We start from the raw sequence: 26149 nt of genomic DNA, 5'->3' as shown, positions 1-26149 counted from the left end.
TATTGTTAAATTTCACGAGACCTTGTGGCGACGCTAAACCTACTTGAGAGCCCTTAACTTTTCGATAATTAGTGTTGACTGAAATATTTAACTGTCTGAGTTGACCCATCCGTTCCGGGAACTAACGAATAAATTACCACGCGTCCCGGCCTTTGTTACAATGCAAACAACTCACAGAACACGCCAGAATATATATTTTCAGTTGTTTTGATGTAGAGGAAATGTTGATATTGTGCCTCAACTCGAATTTCATAGTATCACTGGAGCTTTTCCGCAAAAATTCGAAACTGGGCTGAGTTTTGACTATGGACAGTTTCGATGATTCGAAACATAGATAAAAATTTCGATTTCTGCTTTTGATGATCAGCTAGATGCTCTCGAGCATCGGCAACTACTTTTGGCTGAGTTTTCTGCACGTAGGTGATCTGCAAACGGCTTCGTAGGTGATATTTTAAAGTTGAGAAAAATTCGAAATCACTGGGGACTTGAAATGCGACAACAGATTTGTATTATATGAGATTGGTACAATGAGACTAATTACAAGTTCCAAGACAAAATAAAACTTAAAAAAATAAATATATATATGACCTTGGAAATAAAATATTCTGTTTACTGTTTACATTGTCAGTAAGTAGTTTATATTAAACTTGTAAGGTCTAAAAGATCTCTACGAACAGCTAACATGGCGTCTTGATTCATCAAGTACCTAACAACTGTTTTAGCACTAGGCTAACGACACAAAAACTGCAGAAAATACTATTGTAAATACTATCGCAATGACGTTAATACTAATTGTAAAATCGGAATTTAGTATTCGGAGTCGCTGGAGCGACGTGGCCCTCCACGCGCATTGCGTAAAGTGCACAACGCGAATGACTCTAGAGACTTTTTTGGATAAGTTGTGAATCACCCTGTATAATAAGCAAAAGCTCAAAAACGACATAATTACCTTGCATACCAATTCATCAAAATTTAAAATAAAAAAAACTGGAAAAATAAACCACAAAATCATGGTAGACAAGTTCGATATTAACATCTATACAGGTTGTGACTTGAAGTGGGGATCATATTTATACAGAGACTACCTCAATTTTGAGGCCAATCTTTGCGTACTGGTGCCAGGATCCTTTTCCACGGCGTTTAAAATATCTAGTTCCAAATTTATCATTCTCTGAGTTTGTTTTCGTTCAACATTAGCATATTGGCGTTCAAACCTCCTATACTCTCTTAAATGTTGAACCAGTTTTACAAACATTTTCTTATTCGGTACTTGACAGTCGGAATAATCCATCTGTTATCGTCTTCTTGTAGCAACATCGTTTTTTCCTGACAAAAAGTATGCTCCAACCATATCAACTTTTTTTGATTCGTATACATGCTTTTTCAAAATGTACAAAAACTTAAAAACATAAAAATACAGTGTATTGTCAATAAATACTGAAATAAATAATATAAGGTTAAACACGTACACCACATGAACACCCTTTCATAAATCGATAAAGTTGAAAATTTAAATAAAAATGTAACAAACCCGTTTATCACCCGTCATATCATACCAGGTGCGAAATCAATTGGCAATAGTCATTTTACAAACGCGGAGATATGGCATGTCAACAGAACGGCTGTGGCTAAATTCTGTTGGCCTTCGGAAGCGTTCGGAATCTGATGACATTCTGCTTAAATTTAAATTATTCATAGTTTAATTTTGTTGCTATTTTATTTATTTTGGATTAACTTAACGATACAGGTACCGATTCGCTTGTGGAATGAATGCTACAATATTGCTTTCTTGTTTATAAAACACCCTGAATCTCAGCTTATGTATATCCTTTCATAGTACAAATCTGTGTACCTTCATCTAAAAAGGTTAATTTGATGTTTGGGGAATTACTGTAATTTTCATCAATATTAAAAACAGTTGTATTCCTATAATTTATTGTTCCATCCTATTTCAGAACTTAACGATAATGATAAAGATGCTAAATAATTCTATTAAATAAATATTGGAATTTAAAAGTGAAATGGAATTCACATCAAATTCATTATTGATGTAGTAATCTTTCTGCGCAGAGAAAATGTAATCTGTGTTATTAAAGCTTAGATATATTATTATACAGTTTCTATTCATTTTTAATAATCATGGAATTTACTGTGTTGTTTATCTTCTTATATAAGAAATAAGTAATTATTATATATCGTCCCTTTTTCAGTTCAGAGTTCATCACGAGGCTTTTCAGTCCAATAAATCGAGAACATAAGTCGAGAAAGATGTAATACTAAAATTAATTAAACTCTTGTGTAAATACAGGATTTCGCGGAGCAAAATTACGTCTAAAATGAGCCACATTGATGGCCAACTAAAAGTACGTTAATCGGATTGAATCCTCTTTTAAAGATCTTTAATGAGGCATTAAAAAAGTACCTACTGGTAATTTTTAAAACTACGTTTTTCCGTATGCTGGCGATGGTGGTGTCGTCCATGCACGTTGTCGTCTTCAGCAATATATTTAATGGAAATTGAAAGAAAACAGTACTTTTGCCAGTTCTTACTACTTAAATAAAGGAAAGTAATCCACTTTGGTCAATTTTTTTATATCTCTCAGGATCTTCGTCGCAGGCTCAATCACTAGAACTATGTGAGCGTAGCGGTTGTAAAAGTTTTTGTAAAATTTTTGACACAGTTTTGAATTTGTAAATATTGGGAGATTTATTGAAATTTTCTTATCAATTTACAATAAATGAGAGCAATAGCGATAACTGTATACAATGCAAGTGCAATAATTTGAAACGTACGTATAATTAATAAGCGTCAGGGTCGACGTTTGAACACAGTTCAGCCTGGATCCGCACGAGTCTTACAGTGGTCTCCGCGTTGTACTTAGTAAAGTTTCGCCTTGAAAAAATGCTCATCTTAGGATGGTGGCCGTCTCCGAAGGGTTATTGAAGCCTGTAACTGATTTTGATTAATATTGATCATAAGGCCTTGCTCCAGCCGGAATTCCAAAATTTTGAAATTGTTTTCCAGAACTGAGGTGAAAATTTTCACGTCATTGGCTCAGCGATCGGCAGCGTGCACTGTTAGCCTCGTCTACTACTGCTGGTGGCGCTTGGCGAAAATCGGGGCTTTGTATAGACTTTCGGAAAACTTTGAAATGCGCAGGAAATGTTGTATTCCCGCTCTGCCCCGTCCGAAGTGCGTCGTAAGTCGTCTGCGATCTCTTATCCACGACCTTGTACTTTTGGAGGGATTGGTGCCATGTGAATGGCTTTTTCAATGTTTATTGGATTATTTTGAGAACATGGGTGAAAATTCGAACTACATCGCATTAATAAAAAATATGTTATCATTATTATAAGTAAATTGAAACTGAAGCAATTTAAAAACGTCGAAATTAACAAGATGAATATACAGTGCGTTCATAATGAAAGGAACAAAATTCAGGTAATTATTTTGTGGAAAAACGCTCGGATACCTCGATTAGTATTTTTAGTTGCTGATTTTTTGACATAAGAAAATTGTATACAGGGTGTCTCAAGAAGAACATATGCAGTCATCATTGATTTTTTTAATGGAACACCCTGTATATTATACAATTTTTGAATTGTACGGTAACACTTTTTGTATAACATGCCATATCTCTAAAATCAGCGGTTTTTAATAATTAAATACAATATTTAAATTGATCAAACTTGAACATTTCTTTAAAAGCCAGCAAAAAAAAACTGGTATGCCAAATTTTATTTTAAATAAAACAATTTTCTTCGTATTAATCGTTTTTCATTCCTTGACCATTTTGATGTAGTACTTTATGACAATAAAATCCAAACTATCACCGGCGTTTAGTTTGTCAGTGTCATTTTGTAAGTTTTACGTTTCATTTTCAAAATGCATTTATTTGAGAAAGGACGTATTGAAGTACTTATAATGATTGCAGAAATACCTGACGATTCTAGACTAGACGTTTCACTGTAAATAATTCCCATTTAACCGTTAGGATAATCTCCAGGAATTGTAATTTGTCATCGGGATCTGCATCACAAATACTTCGAAAAAATAAATATCAACCTTATAAGGTTCAATTGATACATGAACAATTAGATGATGATTTTAATCGAAGAACGCAGTTTTGTGAGCAGATAATTGAGATGAACAATGAAAATTTAGATTTCACCCGAAAGTTTATTTTTTCTGATTAGGCTACTTTTTTTAAATTGAGACGTAAACAGACAAAATTGCAGGTACTTGGCAACTGAAAATCCTCGTTGGACACAAGTCTGTCACACACAGCATCGTCAAAAAATAAATGTTTCGGCGGGTATTGTCGAAAACCAAATTCTTGGACCTTATATTTATGAAGAAAATTTAAATGGAGAACAATATTTAGATTTTCTTCAGTTTGAACTCATCCCCGCTTTAACTGTTGTGTTTCCTAATCCACAAGATCCAGATATTCCTCATAATGACATAATGGTTCCAACACGATGGGGCACCTCATCATTTTGCAATTATTGCTGTTCGACAGTTTCTTGACTTTCCTCAATAAGTGGATTGGACGCAGCCCTATTGAGTGGCCACCAATGTCACCGGATTTAATCTCTTTAGATTTATTCTTATGGGGTTATTTGAAATCTAAAGTTTATGTGAATAGATTAAATAATCCTAATGACCTGAAACGGAGAATACGCCAGGAAACAAGACTTATTCCACCAGAGGTAATGGAAAACGTTCAACGGGAAACAATCCTTTGATTACAAAAATGTAACAACTGACAAAACATTGATCGTTTGTTATAAAGTAATTGTTATTTAAATAATGTTTTATGATTAAACATTAATTTTTTTTCCATTTATCACATTTCAAACGTCATTATTACGAAAACCGCTGATTTTAGAGATGTTGGTATATTATACAACAAGTGTTCAGAGTTTATCGTACAATTAAAAAATGGCATAATATACAGGGTGCTCTATTAAAAAAAATCAACGATGACTGCATATGTTCTTCTTGAGACACCCTGTATACAATTTTCTTATGCCAAAAAATCCGCAACTAAAAATACTAATTGACGTGTCCGAGCGTCTTTCCTCAAAATAATTACCCGAATTAGCAAATTTCTTTCATGTATTTTACATTCTAAATGTCTGTAATGACCAAAGGGTAGAACTGTCTCCGAATATTTTAGTCACCGAACTGTTGACTCCTTCCCACAGTTTTTTTTTTATATCGAAATGTTAAAATTGGTATCTACAGTCCACGATTATAATAAAAGACCTTTAGGCGATTCCGAGTTTTCTTGAAAGTATATTTAAATATTCTTATTTAGAAAGTTTAATGGTGCGATCGCGAAAATTTGAACTTTGTAGGGCCCTCGGAAAAGTAACTCTGTCGGTGTTTCATATTTAAAACGTCCTTTTTTAAAGTCGAAGCTCAACTTTTATGGCGCTGTGTGGAAATATATCTACCGTTGTTTGTTGACTTTGTCGGAAAATTAGCCCGCTTTAAAGTTGTGTATGGAACATGGCCGTGTTTTTTTTCAGAACGGTTAAAATAAAATTACAGTCTACGTACTGGAAAATAATTTTTTAACTTTTGGATTTTATTTACATGTCACGTAAAAATGAAGGCACTTCCACGACGTAAGCTTATACGGGGTGTCGGTGTGCTAATGGGTCATGCTTCAGCGGAAACTTTTTTGGACGGAAAATGGCCTATTTGCTCTCTTAAAAATGTTCAAGCCTTAAAAATAATTCTTAAAAAAAACATATATTCAGGTATCAAGTGTTTTTACTTACTTTACTTTCAATGATTTGACAAATTTAAAAAAAAGTTTTAAAAATATAAAAATGAAGTCTAAGAGTTGAGTATTTTAATCTAATTTTAAACCTACTGAGGCTACGGAGAAAATAGTATCTTGTTATCAATGATGTACCTTTTAAATCAATGCTACCCTCTATTCAGTATTCCTCTTCACCGATTCAAATATAGATTTCGTTTGGAATCTATATGATGATTTAGTGATAAAAAGTTTTCTGGCAAATCTCCAGATATACAGGCTGTTACAAATTCGCTTCTCACTACAGGGATCTCGGAAACGGTAACAGATACGAAGTAGCTTAATTGGGGTCATAATTGTGTTATCAGGGGACCAACATTACACCTCTAAAAAATCATGGCTAACATAATTAGTTTCCAAAATATTTGAAAAAAATCGAAATTTTGGAAATTCGTTTTTGCTTCATTTCAGCTTTGTTTGAGGTGATATTGAAAAAAGAAGAACACTTTCTCATGGCAACTTTCTGCCCTCTATCAAATGGCATAATCAATTTTTATATGTAACGTTTCGTCTCACCAGGACTATCATCAACTTCATTTTTTTAAATACGACCCTGAAAATTTTATTACATTTTTTGCAAAACTTCATGACCCCCAATACTGTACTGCCTTCAGACAGTACTTCAGACATTTTGTCTCGAAAAATTCGTCTTCAATGTATTCGTTCCAAATTTATCTAAATTTTTTTATTTAGATTTCTGTTTATTAAATCATCGTACACTCTAAGTAGACATTAGACTCTGTGAAATCCACCTAGTTATTTAGACTTAAGGTGTACGAGTGTTCAAGAAACATAGAAATCTAAAAAAAAATTGATAAATTTGGAACGAATTGAAGATAAATTTTTCGCGACAAAACTTCTGAATATGGTTCGACTGAGGCAGTTGGGTGTCATGATGGCTTGCAAAAAATATAATAATATAATAAAATTTCCAGGGTCGTATTTAAAAAAATGAACTTGATGATGGTCGATGAGGCAGTACAGTATTGGGGGTCATGATGGCTTGCAAAAAATGTAATAATATAATAAAATTTCCAGGGTCGTATTTAAAAAAATGAACTTGATGATGGTCCAGTAGAGACGAAACGTTACATCTAAAAATTGATTATGCCACTCGATAGAGGGCAAAAAATTCCCATGAGAAAATGTTCTTTTTTCAATATCACCTCTCAAACAAAGCTGAAATGAATTTCCAAAATTTCGGTTTTTTTCAAATAATTCGAAAACTATTCATGTTAGCCTTGATTTTTTAGAAGCATAATGTTGGTCCTCTGATTACTCCTCCATTTAAAATGCTTTGTAACAGCCTGTATCTCTTTGATGAAAGGCAACAGATAAATAGAGAAAACAAAAAACGTAACAGATAATAAAAAAACAAAAGACAACACAAACAGACACAATAAGAGACATGACAAAAAACAAAACAAGAACAAGACAGTAGGAGTAGAATAAAGTAGACAAAAAACAAGACAAAATATAAGATATGACAAGACAAAAGAGATAGACATCGAGAAACAAAAAGACACAACTAAAAGAGAAAAGAGAGACATGACGAAACAAGAAAAAACAGGACATTAAAAGGGTCAAGATGATGTGAAAGCGCAAAAATGAATTAAATGAAAAACAAAATTTAAATCAGCAAAACAAAGAAGTAATAAATAATAATGTAATCAATAATAAACACATCTCTATGGAAAGAATTGCATTTTAATCCATTTAAATACAGCAGGTCAACCCATTTTCGATTTCTTTTCCAATTCATAATCTCTAGCAAGAAAAATCAGCAAAACAAAAAAACAAGAATCTGTTTCAGGTACTCTTGGCGATGTGTATAATATTTCATGTAAGAAAAAAGCTTATGTTCATCTTCGATTACCTCAAAAATCCACCTATACGAAATTTCGTTGAAATATCTTTAAAAATGACGAAGTTTGACGAAATTTATTGGTCCGAAATTTTTTAAGACAGGGACATTCAAGTATGGCCCATTCCCTTCCTCGTATACATCGTTGAGTAAATTAAATTTTAGTACGCAACTAATACTGTGGAATGTGACTTAATGTTTTTATCAAATTGTCAGTAATATTGTACCTAGCTTATGATTTAAATTTAAATTCTTGGAATTCTCTACAATTGCCAGTACCCTGGAAATTTTGTTGAAAATAAGTTGCTTAAGCTTAATTCAGCTTGCCTCCATGGTCTAGAATTCCTGACGTAATTAAAGTGAGTTGTTGCAAAACATTTTACCGCTCATTAACTAAAAAAATTGTTATAAAGTTTCATGATCGATATTACTGTTACGGTACCATTTCAGGTTGCGAGCTGCGCGTTATAATTCAATGTAATAATTTTAGAAACGCCGCGAACTTTACACAATATAAGTAAGGAAAATAAATTGACTCGCTTTTAAAAGAACTTTTAAGGGAATGCGAAGTGAGCGAAGTTTGAATGAGTTTTTCGTGAAACCGTTGCCGACTGTGACAACGAATATTAAAAGCAATTACGGCATATATTACAATTTCTCCAGACTCTCAACTGAGTTAAAATTAATAATTAAGGGGAACGCTAAGGGGTACTTGCACAACTTACCCGGGCAAAGGACACAACTATAGAATCAATGTCATGGCATATAATATACAATTTTTTTTATCTTTTAGGACCTTCGTTGTAGATACAGAAAGTTCTGAGTGGATTTGGGCTACTGAAAGTTTGGTTAATCTCTTAAAATTTTCCCTGCAGCCATAAAAAGTCTTGATGAGATTTGACACTAGATCATAGGTCTAGAGCAGAATGCTCGCAAAATTTTCAAAAAGGTTTTGAATTTGTTAAAGAAGTGGGTTTATTGAGAATACAGTATTATTAATAAATTCAAAACGCTTAAATAAGTATTAATGGATTACAGAGTATGAGAGTTGACGCTCGGTCACACTCCATGGTGGTTCCGCTGTAGCTCTGCAGGGATTGTCGCATTACGTTTCACTTTTGGTCTCGCTGCTTATTAAATAATAGCTTATTATTAATTAATAAGGTTTTCAAACAAACCACCTGCTTGAGCTTCACAATACCCTAATCTGTCGTAAAATCGTAACGAACATTTGACAATCCTAAAATATTTCTAATTTTAAGCCGTAATTCTACCAAATTTGCGGCTGTTTCGTGTCGATGTTTGTAGAGAAGTTGCGTAAAATGACCCCATAAAAACAAGTCGCAGGGTGTCAGATCTGGAGATCGAGGAGGCCAAGATATGATACCTCATCTGGAAATAAGCCTTTCAGGAAAAGTTTATTCCAAGTAACTGGCCTTGCGTTGTGTGCAGGTCTTGCTGAAATCAAATTTCCGCAAAATTTACATCCAAGTTTTGTTGCGTAAAATTACCCCATAAAAACAAATCGCAGGGTGTCAGATCTGGAGATCGAGGAGGCCAAGGTATGATACCTCATCTGGAAATAAGCCTTTCAGGAAAAGTTTGTTCCAAGTAACTGGCCTTGCGTTGTGTGCAGGTCTTGCTGAAATCAAATTTCCGCAAAATTTACATCCAAGTTTTGTTGCGTAAAATGACCCCATAAAAACAAGTCGCAGGGTGTCAGATCTGGAGATCGAGGAGGCCAAGATATGATACCTCATCTGGAAATAAGCCTTTCAGGAAAAGTTTGTTCCAAGTAATTGGTCTTGCGTTGTGTGCAGGTCTTGCTGAAATCAAATTTCCGCAAAATTTACATCCAAGTTTTGTACAGCTGGTACAACACTATTTTGTAATAAATGTAAATATCTCTCAGCATTTAAATGACCATCAATAAAAAAGTGACCCACAATATTATCGCCTAAAATGCCAGCCCAAACATTTACCTTTTGAGGGTACTGCGTTCTTAATGGTGTACTTAAATGCTTGTTTTCCCGGGACCAATATTGGAACACTGAAGGATTATGATGGCCAAGTAGGGAAAAAGATGATTCGTCTGTAAATAAAATCTGCCTAGCAAATTCATTATTTTCATCTATTTTTTCACAAAACTCCATACGCCTTATTTGATCACCAGGAATAATTTCTTCAGAAGTTTGTTTTTTATAGGCTTTGTAACCATTCTTTTTTAAGATGCGACGAACTGTACGACTTAGAATGTCAAGTTCTTCGGAAATTTGGGAGGAAGTATACGGCTCACTGACTTACACAAAAGCACAGACAATAACCTCTTTTTCTCTCCTTGCTTCAGGAATTTGACGATGTTTTCGTACACCGATTAACACATCCTCAAACTTATGAAAAATATTCAAAACAGTTCTAGCAGTGGGGACTGGTTCGTCGGGGTATGCAAATATAAATCGACCAACTACTTCCTCTGCACTTTCTGCGCGACAATACCATTTAATAATATAAATCTTTTGTTCGACACTGTATAGACTGGTCCATTTTCCGTGGGATTTCAGGGTATTTCAGAAACTACTAAAGATATGATAAATCTGACACCACGTTCTCGAATTCGATTTTCATGGCAAACCCAATTGTCAAATCAGAAATTAGCGATCTTCATTTTTTGTTTCTGAATTACAGGGCGTTTCTCGTTATTCTGACACTTTTGAATATGTCTGTATCTCAGCTGTTAAATAAGGTAGAGTTAAAGAGAAAACTGCTCAAGACTAATTCTTTGGCGTAGAATTGAATGCCGGTATTAGATTTTTAGTCTTAAGATTCCAGAGTTATGACCCAAAGTTATATTTTTTAAATGGAAATCGTAGCTGGCCATGACCTAAAAAAATGGAGATTTTTTTGCTTTTCAGCAATATATCATATGCTATAGTTATTTTTACAAACACAGAAGATACGGGGTGTTTTATATACTTTCACTCAAACACAGGTACTCCTTAAATAAATTCTTCACGCTATCTCGTATTTGGTGCACTTGTACCTAAATCAGAGTAAATATTCTCATTACTGAGTAAGTTTAAATGTATATTAATTTCGGATAATTTGAATGTCGCCGTGAAGATGGCACCACTTACATATTGCTTCTGTAATCTCGACCACAGTTGATAGGGTGAAAAAGCGTGATAGCCAAGAGAACAGGCCTTAGCCGGCGGCGGGTCTCAACTGGCGAGTCTCAGCCAGGACAGGAGGAGGCCCCGCGAAGTGAATTAATTTCAACACTGTATATCCTAATTAATCATTTACGTGTATTTTTGCACTCAATATTTAGATATTTAATTAAAAACCAAGTAAAAAATTACTCGATATTAGTTAAATTTAAATCATATTAGAGAAAAAGTTAACTCTAAACTGGTTTTATATACTCAGAATAGAGTCAAAAGTCGCTCAATTGATAGCAGTAACTCGGATTTGAGTAAAACTCACTCATTTCTGATGCAATAGTCTCGAAATTTCACTCTACTTTCGAATTTAAGCTACAAAGCCGTTTGCTCGAGGATATCTAGCTGACTATTCCTATGAAACAAAAGGTGCGGAATGGAAATCGAAATTTTCGAATAGGTTTTGAATTCAGTAGACGAAAATGAACACGGAGCTCTCAACTGCTTCCAAAGCCACAACAGACGACGTTGATGAATTCCATGATAGACCGCCGACGACGGGCGGGGCTCACAGAAAAACCGCCTCAGTTTCGAATTTGGAGGTTTCCTAAATACAACGAACTGAGGTAAAGCAGCAGGAAGAATAAGTACCACATCGCACGACAAGCCCAGATATCAGTTCGGATCAAGTCCACCCCAGCAGGCGTAAAATCTGGAGAGGCCAAAAGTGAGGTCTTAAGGCGAAGATCCCTGCAGGACCACGGTGGAGTTATCATGGACTGCGATCGAACGTCTACTCTGGTACTCTGCAGTTAGGCGGTAGAGAAAAGTAAAATCGCGACAATGCTAATAATGGATGCTTTCATATTTTAGAATCACCTATTTCTACAAGTATTTTTTAAAATAATTTTTCATTTTTTTAGAATATATTATTTTTTACATATTCAACAAAGAAAAATTCTTTGGGCGTCTAGACATATCCTTATATTTTTGGATACATAAACATTATACATATGAATTTCAATCTACCTAATGGCAGAAACTGTTGTTTTGTTTTTTGCTCTTTAATTATTCATTTATAAGAGAAATTATGAAGGGCATAAAAGCGTTTTACATACATTATATTTCATTGTAATACAGTTAAGGACTCCAGTGAGCACGTTATGAATGAATTTAGTAGACAGCATTCTCAACACGCGATGCTTTAAAACTGTTATCTCAGCAATTTATCGGATTTCATGTTGTGCTAGCGGCATATATTTTCATTTAATCCAACATCTGTCAACATGTTTGTTCATACATTTAGTCGACCGCAGATAGGGGGAAGATAATTTCGTGTTGTTTATATAAAATATCCCAGCCGAAACAATTTTACAATGTCCAAAATATGAAGAGAAAGAAGGAATTTCTAAAGAAAGGAATAAAAGTTGTAACCGTAAATTGTTAAAAAAGACGCAGACAGTTTGAATGTGGTGAGGAATTTCCATTCAAACAATTGGAATTTATGAGTACTTTCCGGATTTTTTTTTAGACAAATCGTTTTTCCTCAAAAAGTTCCGGGATAAAATTGTTAAATTACGAAATTGACCATAATTAATAGATATTATTATCTAATAAAATAATATTAGACGCTATTAAATTTACAATTTAAACCTACTGTTCAACAATTGTTTTACTTTTTGTTTTAGAACAAAAAAGTATTTTTCACACAGCTTTACTTACTAAGTTAAATTGGACAAATTACTAATTCACTGAAGAAACGTTTCAACTCAAACTACCCATCATTATTTTCTTTGTTCGAAAATTGCAAATTGAGGTTCCCAATACAACAGTGAGTCAAGATTTTACACGAATTTAAAAAAAAAAGGATAAAAGGGTACACTTTCCCACAAAGCATATGGCTGAACAATTTTCAAAACATCACTATGCAGATTATCTATTAAAACACAATCATCGGTAAGTAGGGATTATGTAATTACATTTGAAAAAGTGTATTCGAACGTACGGTTCAACTTTGAAAGAGAAACAGAGGCGTCCCAACGTTAAATACCACAGGGAACGTAAACTCTACATACAAAGTCTACACGTGGACATATTAGTGACAACTTCGATGTCTTTGAAGATAACGAAAAAGTGAATTATGATTAAACAAGGAATTAGGTTCTCTTATCAAAACAATAATTGAGAATCGCATTGCAGAGGTATAGATATCAATTCCTTTTTTTTCCGGAATACGTACTTGCTAATGTGCCATAAGAGTAAAGTCGGCTTCAGATTATGCGATCACTTACTAAAAATTTGTTAAATGTAAACAAATGCAGTATGGTGTGGATGGTGCATATCGATACATTCGGGAACATGTCCCTACTGGCCAAGTGTTAATCAAAACTATACAAACGCAACACCGTTTGAACTATGTAACAGGTAAATGTTGATTGGTATATGATGGTAAATACAAATACACTAAGACAGTGTATTGATATTTGCATTAGTAAAAAATGACAAGGGTACAAAAGCGGTTGACATACGGGCAATTGGTAAGTTGTAAGTGCAAATTGAGGTTCCCAATACAACAGTGAATCAAGATTATTCCCAAAATGGAAACAAGGTAATACCTTAAAATCTGTAGCCGATATGTCGTAGAGGTCACTCCAGGAACTATACTCACAATATTTACTTAAAATTACTTTATTTTTACAAAATGTAAAGTACAACAGCATTCCTTATAATCCATGTTTTTCTTAACCTCACATTCTTTCTTCCTCTCTCTGACCACTGAAACTAAACTAAGAACACAAAACATTTTACAGTGACATCTCTTTTTCTTCTCTTAATAACTACTTAACTTTTTTTGTCAACTTTGATTTCCTCTGACGGCTAAACGAAAAATAATGGATAGATATAAGTTTAGATAAAACTGCTTATTTTGATTGCAGATAACTCCATGTATATGGAATGTTGGGACACCGTATATATTTACAGACACATGCCAGATTTTCTTGAAATATATCGCGTAGGCAGGGCATAAATCTTCCTTTACCATATGATTGAAAACAACAGGATATTTGCAGGAATAAAAACACGCCTCTTCGTTTTTGACATAATCCTTCGGAAGCTCCAAATAATAAAAATATATTTTTTTAGACAAACAATTTTTACATTTCACATTATTTAATAAAAAATATATACTTTTCCAATTAAACTGAAAATTCAAGTTGAAATAGGTTGTTAAATAAATCCCAGTAATACATTTTCTAAATTACGCTCAAAAGGGTACACTTGTTTCAGTAATATCCATTTAAATCATACTGAAATGGATATATGGGAGACCAGGGAGGTTGTAGATGTCGTTGGAATATAAATTTCTTGATGTTTTAAAGCGCTGCCTTTCCTTTCATTTGTAAGGGCTTAAAAGCCTCGTATGTACCGGTGTTGTATAATTTTACAAGAGGGAGTACGGACCGCTTTTGATGTATTTTGTCCTCCGTATTAACCAGATTTGTGGAATCCATATCCCTGCTTACCGGATCTAAAAGTGTACCTACAATTCTAAGTTTTAAGCATAAATACAAAAGTTAATTACAGAAATGCATGCGAGACATTTTTATACAGTGTAGGAAAGTACCGATGGTCTATCAGAAGTTACGTGAGAGCGATAAAGTAAGCCATAGAAATCCATATGATAGACAAGGATGGCTATAATGAAGGCGTCTAATAATCAACGCCCATTTCGCCCTTCCACAAATAAGAAGTGGATCTTATTTGTGGAAGGGCGAAATGGGCGTTGACTATTAGACGCCTTCATTATAGCCATACTTGTCTATCATATGGATTTCTATGGTTTACTTTATCGCTCTCACGTAATTTCTGATAGACTATCGGTATTATACGTACACCGCGTAATAATGTAATAATACAATAACTAAGTTTTTGAGAAAATCCCATCTAAAATAAAAACGATTTATTCATATTTGCTATATATACAGGGTGTTTCCGCAATAAATCCGTCCTTGGTACGGTAGCCAGCTGTACCTTTGACATCGAAGATGCCGCGCGCCACAGTGCCACATTTATTCAAATCTTGTTTAATAGTAACACAAAAATTAAACGAAAAAACGAATTACCAATAGGCGATAAATGTTAAAAAGCTTTAAATAAGCGACAGTGAACGTTGTGAAAATTTAGTATGCTCTAACACACAACTAAAGAACACAAGATACCTACTAAGATAAGACTGACCTACTCTCAGATTTGCTTGATTGTGGAAGTGACCAATTATAGAAGCGTTTCACACATGTAGCGAGTCCCAAGCATTCTGGCCGGGCACGTGCACAAGATGCACAGGGTGGCCTTACATTTTCTCGAAAACAGAAATGTTATGTAATGTTTTAGACAATCAGTTACTTAACAAAAGTTGCTCATTTTCTTGCTGTTTTCAAGGAACGCACCTATTTCAAAAACACCCTGTATGTACCGTGTGTACAGATTTGATCTGGAACACCCGTGTAGAATTTTACAGGGTGGATTGATTTTAATGTCAATTTTTTTTAGAGTAGGGAGTTCATAGACAAACGTATGTGACATATTGCTAAGGAGATATTGTTATCTCGTGGCTTGCTATGACTTTTTTAATAATGATGTTTTTGGAAAATCGTACTAGACATTTTTTTATTAGAAATTTTACAACACTGCGTTATTCAGCGCCATTTAAAATCAAATTTTATTAATTTATGTCGTTGCATGTTTTTTATAGAGCCTCAAAGCCCCAAAAACTGAAAATTCTTATTTTACTTTGAAAATATAGGGGGCTTTTAGAAATGAGTAAAAACAATAAAATACAATTTAAAAGGGTTGCAATATCATGTTACGAAAGAAAAAACGATACAAACTACCATTAACAAGTGAACAGTGCTTGCACAAGTTAATACCAGCCAAGGAAGACAAAATTGGAAAGAAACACCAAAATATTCTAAATAAGTATTCAAATTCAAAATTATGCTATTAAAAATTAAAATATTTCCTTTTTCAACTAAACCACCTCGTACACATACATTTTTCAATTCTTTTTTTTTTTTCATTTTGTTTAGATACGTTTAATAACGTTTCTTCGTTAATCTGATTACAAGGTTCCGTAATTCGAGCCCACACACAGTTCTTGAAGATTACGTGATCGATTCCTATACACAATGTTTTTCAAATATCCCAATAGAAAAAGTCGGCTGGTGTAAGATCAGGTGTTCTTGGTGGCCAGTTAATTAAATTAGAGTGTCTACCTATACACCTGTTATAAAAGTGTGTTTGAAGTCATTCTGTCACAGGTCTGGTGCAGTGGATAGGGGCACCATCTAGCTGTAGCATGGAATTTTGCCGTTCGAGCAAAGGACAATCAGATCATCAAATGAATCATATAATTCAGTTCGCAGAAATGTGTAAAAAATATTTCCATTTCAATTTCCATGGAAAAAGAACGGGCCGTGTATAATCTTTGACCAGAAATGCCACAAAAAACATTAATTTTCTGTCAGTTAACGCTTGCAGTTAATTACATAATGAAGATTTTCAGAAGACCAATAACGAGTATTTTGTGAACTTACTATTCCGTTAGTAGAAAATGTAGCTTCGTCCGTTTAAATGATGTTTTTTAAAAAATTTGGATCTTGCAAATAGTTTCCTTGTGCCCAGAGACAGAACTCCAACTTCCTCTCTGCATCACCTGCTTCAAACGTGCGCAGGTATTTGACTTTAAATGGCCTAATATTTCTTTTCTTTAAATGATTCCAAACTATCACCTTACTCACATTGGGTAAATCTCGAACTGCATCAGCTAAACTATTTGTAGGATTATTTCGGAAATATTCAATTATAGTGTCCCGCTTTTCATTTGCTCTCGATGTCCTGAACCTCTTTTTACCGTAGATGAAATATTACCTAAAGAAAATTTGAACTGGTTAAAAATACGATTTATTCGGGATACAGTAGAAATTGATATTCGTCGGTTTGGAAGTTCAGTATAAAAATTGTAACTACTTCTATGTAACTTCGATCATTTCTGCCTGTTAGTCGAATTATTTGCACTTTTTCATTAATACTGAAGTCCATTTTTATTTTACTAGCAAAATATTTATCACAAAACAAAGCCGTAATTAAAGCGTTCCAACAGATGTCATGATTTGACATTTCACAATATGATTTGTTTTTCACAGCAACCCTGATGAAACAAGAAAAAAATTATTTCTTTCCGAGTTATAAAAATTATGTCTTTAGAGAAATTACCTAATTTTAAAATGTAATGGTAGGTACTCATATTGTTTTTTCTTTCTTCAACCTTTTTAAATTGTATTTTACTGTTTTTACTCATTTCTAATAGCCTCCTATATTTTCAAACTAAAATAAGAATTTTCAGTTTTTGGGACTTTGAGGCTCTAAAAAAAACATGCAACGACATAAATTAATGAAATGTTGGGTATTTGGATTTTAAATGGAGCTGAATAACGCAGTGTTGTCAAATTTCTAATAAAAAATCCCTAATAGGATTTTCCAAAAACATCATTATTATTGATTAGAATTATTTCAGAGACTACTTCGATTAGAATTTTGAAAATTTGGGATACCGGGTTTTCGGGCATGCCCTTCTCAACTAAAATAATGGCGTCCACGTACCACTTCCGTTATACCGGAAGTTGCCATCAACTTGCTTATTTTGAATGGAACACCCTATATATTATTGCAATTTTGGATTCTACGTGTTATTTTAGGAAAACTTTTATGAAGTTTCTCTATTCCTAAAATAACCGTTCTCGTTAAAAAAATGGAGAGAAACAGTTACTAGCTTCAAACCATATGTATTTTATAGTAGAAAGATAAAGTAACCATATTTATAGGGGGATAGCTAGAGCCCTAAGCTTCCCATCTATAATTTCAAAGTGGCTTAAGTGCTAGAAATTGAATGCCGAGTTTAGTTAACTTCAAACCTTCGTAAGTTGTTTTTTTTTTTAATGGAACACCCTGTATGTTTTTCTACATTCTGATACACAATTTTATTCTCTTTCGAACGATATCAGGGTTCCCTATACCTATCTCTTCTAGTTTTTAAGTTATCTACTATTTTTTGTGTAATCACCCAAAATCATGTAATTTCTTTCAAGAATAGCTATGGAATTTTTAGCAAAACTTCAAAACAAACAACTAAACTGTCACCAGTTATTTATTATTTATTAACAGACGTTGCAATAGGATTCTAAGCAGAACATTTACAGTTTTTAATGAGACATATCCCAATTTTCCACCAATGAGCAGAATAAAGTTAATAAGAATTCTAAAAAATCAACTTACATAGTAATACACAATTTTAATTATGTATGTTGATAATAATAATGCACTAAGATAAAAAAAATGACTTAAAAAAGTCATAAGTATATGACCCCCAATAAGAGCTAAGCACTTGTAGATCCTAGAGATAACACCATCAGTGACCGCTTTTGCTATTTCAGCTGCAGGCAATTCATGGAACGCTCTACGTATTGGAGCAATCAAATCCTCTTTTGAAGCAATAGGTGTAGAATAAAATTTTTGCTTTATTACTCCCCAACATAAAAATCTATTGGAGTGAGGTCGGGAGACCTCACTGGCCAATTCCACGATCCTAGGCGTCTCATCCATCTATCTTCAAACATTTCAGTCAGCTGTTGATCGATTTGATTGTGACATTGAGGTGGAGCCCCGTCTAATTGATACGAACACTTCCTTAGTTGGTCTAAAGGTCTATCATCTAGAAAATCTGCCACAACCGTTTGCAAAATATTTAGATATCTGTCGGCATTTAAATTTTCTTCGTAGATATGGTAAGAAATTTGGTTATCTTTAATTATATAAAAAACATTTACGCTAAGTTTATTTTAAAAGTTTCTTTCCCGGATAACATGGGGATTTTCAGATAGCCACAAATGAGTATTATGTCTATTAAAAATACCTTGCTCTCGTAAATTTTGACTCGTCTGTCCATATAATATGTTGCAAAAATTGTGGATCTTCTTGGTATCGCACTAACATCGTTTCACAAAATTGTACACGTTGCACGGCGTTACTCGGATGAAGCGCAGAAAGTAGCTTAAATTTGTATGGATGCATATCATTAGTTATTAGCTCGTGAAATGCCTAAATCATATTCTGCGGCACGAGTTGAGGATTATGGATGAACATTAAAATAGGCAAGCACATTTATTACATTATCTTCATTTGAAGTTATTGGTTTTGGTAAAATTATTTCTGCACAAATTCCACCATACTCTAGCTAATTTGCTAAAATTCCTCTTAACTTTTTTCTGCTCATTGGTGGCAAATTTGGATATGTCTCATTAAAAACTGTACATGTTCTGCTTATAATCCCGTTGCAACGTCCGTGAATGAATAATAAATTTAAAATATCAGCATTTGAATATGTATTGTCTTCCATTTCTTATAAACACTAAATTAAACTGTCACTGCAAGAGACTAACAACAAATTGACAGTTTAGTTGTTTGTTTTAGGTGATTACACAAAAAATAGTAGATAACTTAAAAACTAGAAGAGATAGGTATAGGGAACCCTGACACCGTTTGAAAGAGAATAAAATTGTGTATCAGAATATAGAAAAACATACAGGGTGTTCCATTTAAAAAAACCGACTTACGAAGGTTAAATTTCTAGCACCCTGTATGCAATTAAGCCTATTTGAAAATATGAATAGGAAACTTAGGGGTCTAACTATTCCCCCTATAAATATTGTTGCTTTATCTTTCTTACTATAAGTTTGAAGCTAGTCACTATTTCTCTCCATTTTTTTTTTTTTTTGAAAAAAAATAAATATCTCGAAAACGGTTAATTTTAGGAATAGGGAAACTTCATAAAAGTCCACCTAATACAAAACGAAGAAACCAAAATTGCAATAATATATAGGGTGTTCCATTTAAAATATGCAAGTTGATGGCGACTTCCGGTATAACCGGAAGTGGTACTTGGACGCCATTATTTTAGTTGAGAAGGGCATGCCCGAAAACTAGTTATCCCAAATTTTCAAAATTCAAATCGAAGACGCTCTGTATGTCTCATACGTGTGTCTATGCACTCCCTACTCTGAAAAAAATTGACATTAAAATCGCCCCACCCTGTAAAATTCTACACTGGTGTTCCGGAACAAATCTGTAGGTATACATTTTCTATTTTTTTTTGTTGGACAATTTTGGAGTTAATTTTCTGGTACTTTACAATACTTGGCTAGACACAAGAGGGAGTATCATGTTAATTGGAAATATTTAATTTCAATTAAATTCGAATATTGTAAAGATTGAGATATTGCAACCCGCGCAATTATTGAGCGAGTTTATAGGCCCTCGAGAGAAACAATGAAGGGCCTGAAAAGATACTGCTCGATCGACAGTTTCCCGACTCGCTTTTAAACACGAAAATCAAACACTCGTGCCCCCGCCGAAGGTTACAGATATAGAGAAAATAACAAATTAACATCTCCAGTCGGCAACGAACTTAAGTTTCGACTTTTACGTCCCGAAAGCCCGGACAAAAAAGTACCTCGCTATTCAGTCTCCCTTCTGCTAAGCCGTCCTGTTTTCTTTGAAGAGATTCTGAACCCCAAATTCCTTTGAGACCACAGCGAAATTACAACGCTACGTTTTCATGTTTCATCTTGCGAACTATGCGATGATATGGCATAGAAATTAAACCGGCAATTCTGTAATTCTGAGTGCTTGAAACCACTCATATTATGACCGCCAATTCCGCTGGATATTTTTCTCAGAACGGCTAGTAATTAGTAAATGAAATTAGTAAATGTATTGTTGAATTACTACAGACTATAAACGTATTTTGATGTTTCTTAAAACTGTCCTAGATAATTTAATTGTAAATAATTCGAACAGTTAACGATTTTCGTATCGCATTTTGTAAAAGACTCAAAATTTAAAACCCGGATTTCCTGTATGCGTAGTTTATCAACGAATAGAATTTTGCGGGTAATGGCATTTTAAATTTTCATAATTAGTCCAGTCGGCAGAGGCGGAAGAGTTACTGTTGGTGGCATTTCCTTAATAACTCGAGAATAACTACACAGGAATACTTTAAATGATGAGTACAATAACAGGCTAATTTGCTGACAAAGTATTTTATCAGGAAAAAGTTATTAACAATTTAATCGTGAAAAAAATTTTTTTTAGTAGTTTTCTTTAAATAACTCAGCGGGATGACTTTGTACGAAAAAATGCTTAGAACATGATTTTGTTCGTAATAAAAATAGCTACAAAATGGCGGTGGTCCGATTACGAAATTTGCAATAATAAAGCCGTGAGAATGAAAGAACGGTATAAAACGTCAATTTTTTAAAGTTGCTGTAAAAATGTCAATTATAAACAAAAATTGATAAAACTTTCGAAAACTATAGTTCAATATATATACAATAATGACGCTAAAGTCGAAAATCAGGAGAGCAAAACTTTTTGTTCTATAAGGTTTTATACATTCATCGGCATCTGAAACTTGAAACTTTGCCAAATTTGTTTGAAGTTTTGCTGACACTTGAAATTTGGTACACACATAGTGTAAATATGCAGAAACCAAAAGCAATTTGCAAAATTCAAGTATCTTCATTTTAGCAGTTTTGGTAAGGTAACATCACCCTAGTTTTATACGTCACCGTTTTTTTAATTTTTGAACGTATGTTTATGTATATTTATAAAATATTCCATTACGGTAGATTAGCCAGAACAATTACCTACAATCTAAAAAAAATATATATTTTCAACGTTTAGACCCTAAGCCATTTAACATTTTGCGCCCGTTAGCCATACTCGTACATTATTCAACATATCAACATAAAACAAAAACGTACATGTGGGGTAAACCTTTAACTTTAAGTAAACAATTATTTAAATTTACTGTTGCATATTTCTAATAGTATACAAGCGCCGAAGAGCGGAGCTCGCGCTCGAAAATGAAAAGTTAAAGGTTTACCCCACACGTACGATTTTGTTTTATGTTGATATGTTGAATAATGTACGACTACGGCTAACAGGCGCAAAATGTTAAGTAGCTTAGGATCTAAACGATGAAAATTATTTTTTTTTTAAATTTAGGTAATTGTGCTGGTTAATCTACCGTGATGGAATATTTTATAAATATACATATATATTTTTCCAAAAATTAAAAAAAAAGGGGACGTATAAAACTAGGGTGACGTATAAAACCTTACCAAAACTGCAAAAATGAAGATACTTGAATTTTGCAAATTGCTTTTGGTTTCTGCATATTTAAACTATGTGTGTACCAAATTTCAAGTGTCAGCAAAGCTTCGAACAAATTTGGCAAAGTTTCGAGTTTCAGATGCCGTTGAATGTATAATACCTTATAGAACAAAAAGTTTTGCTCTCCTGATTTTCGGCTTTAGCGTCATAATTATATATATATACATATATATTGAACTATAGTTTTCGAAAATTTTATCACGTTTTGTTTATAATTGACATTTTTACAGCAACTTTACAAAATTTACGTTTTATACCGTTTTTTCAATCTCACGACTTTGTTATTACAAATTTCGTAATCGGATCACCGCCATTTTGTAGCTATTTTTATTACGAACAAAATCATGTCCTAAGTATTTTTTCGTACAAAGTCATCCCGTTGAGTTATTTAAAGAATACTAAAAAAAAAATATTCACTATTAAATTGTTAATAACATTTTTCCTGATAAAATACTTTGTCAGCAAATTAGCCTGTTATTGTACTCATCATTTAAAGTAGGCCTGTGTAGTTATTTCCGGGATATCAAGGTTTGACACAGGCCGAACCTCTACCAACTGGACTAAATATGCATTATTGCAGCGCTACAAAACCTCACGCGATCTGACAACTGCATTTTAGGCGGCAGTTTAACTGCGAATGTGGTAGTTTCCTTCAACTACCGCAAAGTAAATGGAAATGTTGCATTTCTTAAAAATACGTAGACGTATTTTTTTTAATACAGGGTGAACAGCCGCTTGTAAAACTACAAGCGTTTGGCACACATCTTGGTCATTACATTGACCGCATTTTCCAACATTTTCATCAACATCCATCGCTTGTTGCAATAATAATGTGCAATTTTCGAAAACTGTTATTTCCGCGTACGACCTTTATTTTACAGTTAACAAATTAGTGAAAAATGACTCTAGGTACCTTAAATTATAGGTAATTTAATTGCCTACAACATAAAATAACTAATATTCCGATAGGTCGTCTAGATTTTGGTGGGCAGTAAAAAAAGTAAAAAAACACGTAAAGCCACACTTACATATTTGCAATATGCCAACTCAGCGTTACTTATTTCCAGTTATTTTTTTGAGATTATCATTCTACATACCCTTCCCCGGCATAAAGTGCAATGAACATAACAAACTTAAAATTGTTTTTTTCAGTTTCGTAAGATCTGAAATTGAATACACCTCTCTTGTGTGCCCCCCCCCCACTGTGCTGTTCACATTAATAAATTAGAACCAGTCAGCGTAGATTTTTAAAATATTTGAGCTTTAAATCTGATGGTTTTACCACCCCCACCCCCCTCCCCCCATTGGACATCCACAACTCACCCAACTTTTAAAATCTCATTCTGTTGCTTCTCTTCAAACAAGACGTAAATTTTGCTCTCAGGTTTTTCTTCATGATGCAATAGATTGTCGGGAATTTGTCCAAATTATCTTTTGCTGTCCCTAGATCAAGTTCCAGAGGAAATATAACGTTTTATCTACCGGCCGCCCGTACCAATATTCTTAAATATTCTCCTCTTTTTTCATTCTGTAACAATTGTAATATCAACGATATAGATATCTTTAATTGCAGCCCTAATGACGTAAAAACTTTTTACCTAAAATGATTAATTCTAGTTGTTAGTTTCTGTTGTTTGTATGTTCTTATGTAAATAAATAAATCAAATGTCTACTAATATTTTTTTCAAGTTTTCAGGTTTTCTTATCTAATTCAACCGAAGTAGTATGCAATTATGTAGATCAAGACAATTTCAGTAACATTTCACTGTCAACATTTGAGACAACATTTTCAATAGTAATTTACTGCCTGTGCAGGTTTTAAATGATCGTTTAAATGGAGATCTGTATAGAACTTTCTTGGAAAACAACTTTTTTGATTTAATTGATGACATAGGGCTTAATATTGTTTATGGGGCATCATCACGTTGGTGCACCACCACATAGAGGGAGACAAGTAACAGCTTGGTTAAATTATCATTTCCCGAATAAATCAACAAGGTCCAATAGCATGGCCATGGCGTTCCCCAGATCTTAATCCTTTGGACTTTTATATGAGGACATATGAAGCAGCTTGTCTACCATGTTGAAAAACTACCCGTCAGCATATACTTGAAATAATTCAGGTTACAGTTAAGCAGCTAAGAAATTATCCAAATCCCATCCATCAAGTGACGAAATATTTAGTTCGCCCATGTGAGGCTTGTATTGGAGCCGAGGAAGGGTGGACGTTTTGAACAATTTTTATAGCCTTAAGATTTGAACAATTTTTATAGCCTTAAGATTTGTTAATTTGATTAATAAAAGTCAACTAATGTTTAAACTTTAAACGCAGATAATAATTATTGTTATGGCAACTGTTTAATCTCCCGTAATTATTTATTTGTGGTTATGGGCTGTAGAATATACCTAATTGTTCTTTGTTATTTTGCTTAATTTAATTTAGATCTAGTAATCAACTTAATTTAGCTCTAGTAGTAATTTCACGTATATTTACCGCGGCAAGTACACCACAGACCGGCGGAAGAATATATAGTTTTTCCAAAAACCGAGTCAGAAGACATGAGCTCTCGACCACGCGTGTGTTTCCCTAGAAGTTCTCTTTTCTTATCTGCATCCCTGGTCAGGGTAAGCCAAACCCCTTCTTCTTATAGTCACTAGTTTTTGTACTTCATATTATAGCATAGCAAGGTTTACAGACCATTTGCTTACAGCAACCATCATTTTTATTTGTCAGGCTACTTTGAATGAAATATTTATATTTTTTAAAATACTTGTAATTTCTAAAGAAAAACGAATCGGACCTTCGTCTAAGAAATATTATTTGAAATTAACCCAACTACCATCTGTCAAAATTTGTCATAGGGCTTGTGGAACACCCTGTGTATTTGATGAAGGACTTTACAGAAATTAGTCAACTTTAAATCACGTAAAAGCGTTTAATAAAAAATGCGAATTGATTACAAAACATGATTAATTGTTACTAGCTTTTTCGCCAATTTTTTCCATATTATCAGAGTCAATGTTGTTTCCTGTAACGTGATTGCAACCATGTGTTTCATGCAGGGAAACGCCGAGAAAAAATATTGATAACAAACGAACAACGATTCCATGTTTACATAAAGTCGGCGGATTGGATACGCAATATGTTTTTCACCTGTTCGATTAAGTGGTCTTTTTCGGAACCGACGATTATGTATGTATGCGATATTTAAAGCTATAATCTTTATTTTCTGTATTTCCTATTTTAAAAATTGTAGCAGAGCTAAAATTAAGCAAGAAACATGGGACTATGGTTAAAAAAAGCATAGTCACCGCTTTGGCACCGGTCAATTCTGTGAATTGTTAGGTGTGTGTAAAAAAAAACTAATCGATTGCCTTTGAAAAGGGCATGGCTTGGGTCAAAACACATCGTTCCACATAAAGCAGACACGACATAAACGTGATCTTAGGAAACGTTTGTTCCTTTTGACGAGTAAATATTTGCTGTAAATTTAATATATCTTGTGAAAAAAACTAAAATTGACAACCGTATAGCAAAATGAAGCGCAAGCGAAAATGGAGTTTGATGAACCTTTCACCATTTTGCTTTATTTTATTAATTACTAATTCCATACTTACGGCGCTATTCATGCAAAAGTGTTCAGAATTGTGTTGATAATTAGTGAAATATGTATTCCATCGAATCTCCGGATATACCCATAACTTTGTTAATTAAAAGTTTTGTTCATTTTTTCTACCAATAATTATTTACCTAATACAACTTTATAAAAGTTTCCTTCCCTACTTTTAACCAACAATTAACGGTCGAAAACTCTAATAAAATGTTGACATTATTATTTATTATTACTATTTATTTAACTTAATTATCTATAAGCAGCCTATATATCTTTACAGGAAAATAAGATTTAGAACTGATGTTCATGAAATTAATGTACGTAATAAAAATAATTTAACAACACCCCAACATAAAACAACTCTATTTCGATCTTCATTTACTTATAATG

Source organism: Anoplophora glabripennis, unplaced genomic scaffold (genome assembly GCF_000390285.2).
Source record: "Anoplophora glabripennis isolate ALB-LARVAE unplaced genomic scaffold, Agla_2.0 scaffold87, whole genome shotgun sequence".
Classification (NCBI taxonomy): Eukaryota; Metazoa; Arthropoda; class Insecta; order Coleoptera; family Cerambycidae; genus Anoplophora; species Anoplophora glabripennis.
This window is presented reverse-complemented; position numbering follows the sequence as displayed.